Raw genomic sequence first — 629 nt, forward strand, 5'->3', positions numbered from 1 at the left:
CCCTTCGGGCCCTTCCAACGGCACCTTCTACCTTTTTAAGTGCTATTATGACAACAGGACCTTGGCAGGCGGCCAGTTGGCGTGTTGGGGGGATGCAAAACCGCTTTGACCCAAATCAACATTTCCCTGCCATTTGGTTTAATGGAACAAAAAACCAGATTCGAAAAAGGTGTGGGAGTACAAATTTTTGGGAAATAGGCTTTTGGAAAATTTAAAAAAGGGGCGTGCTTCACTTATTTGTTATCGTGTCAAGTGCAATGACTATGCCCCCAAGGTCCCGGAGTCTGTGTCCCTGTAGAGCGGCCGTGCGACAAGCCCCTAACCTCGGGGTCTTAACAACGTCCAGCAGAAGGTCAGACAAAAGACTTTGCTTTTTGTGTGAAAGGCCTCGACATTTATCACGAAGACAGAAGCGTCTACCTTGTGAAGGCTGGGGCACTTTATTCTTGGGGGCGACAAGGTGTTCCTGTACGCCTGCATGTCCCCCGAACAGACCAAGGTTTACATATACCAAAAACCGTTTTGTGGACCGACAAAACCACCTTGCCGGGGACCAGCCAAAACATCCCTAACCCCCAACAAGTCCCTTTAAGGGAAAAGGGGCTTATAAACGACTAATAAATACCCCT

This window comes from Penaeus monodon, chromosome 21 (assembly GCF_015228065.2).
Source record: "Penaeus monodon isolate SGIC_2016 chromosome 21, NSTDA_Pmon_1, whole genome shotgun sequence".
NCBI classification, from domain to species: Eukaryota; Metazoa; Arthropoda; class Malacostraca; order Decapoda; family Penaeidae; genus Penaeus; species Penaeus monodon.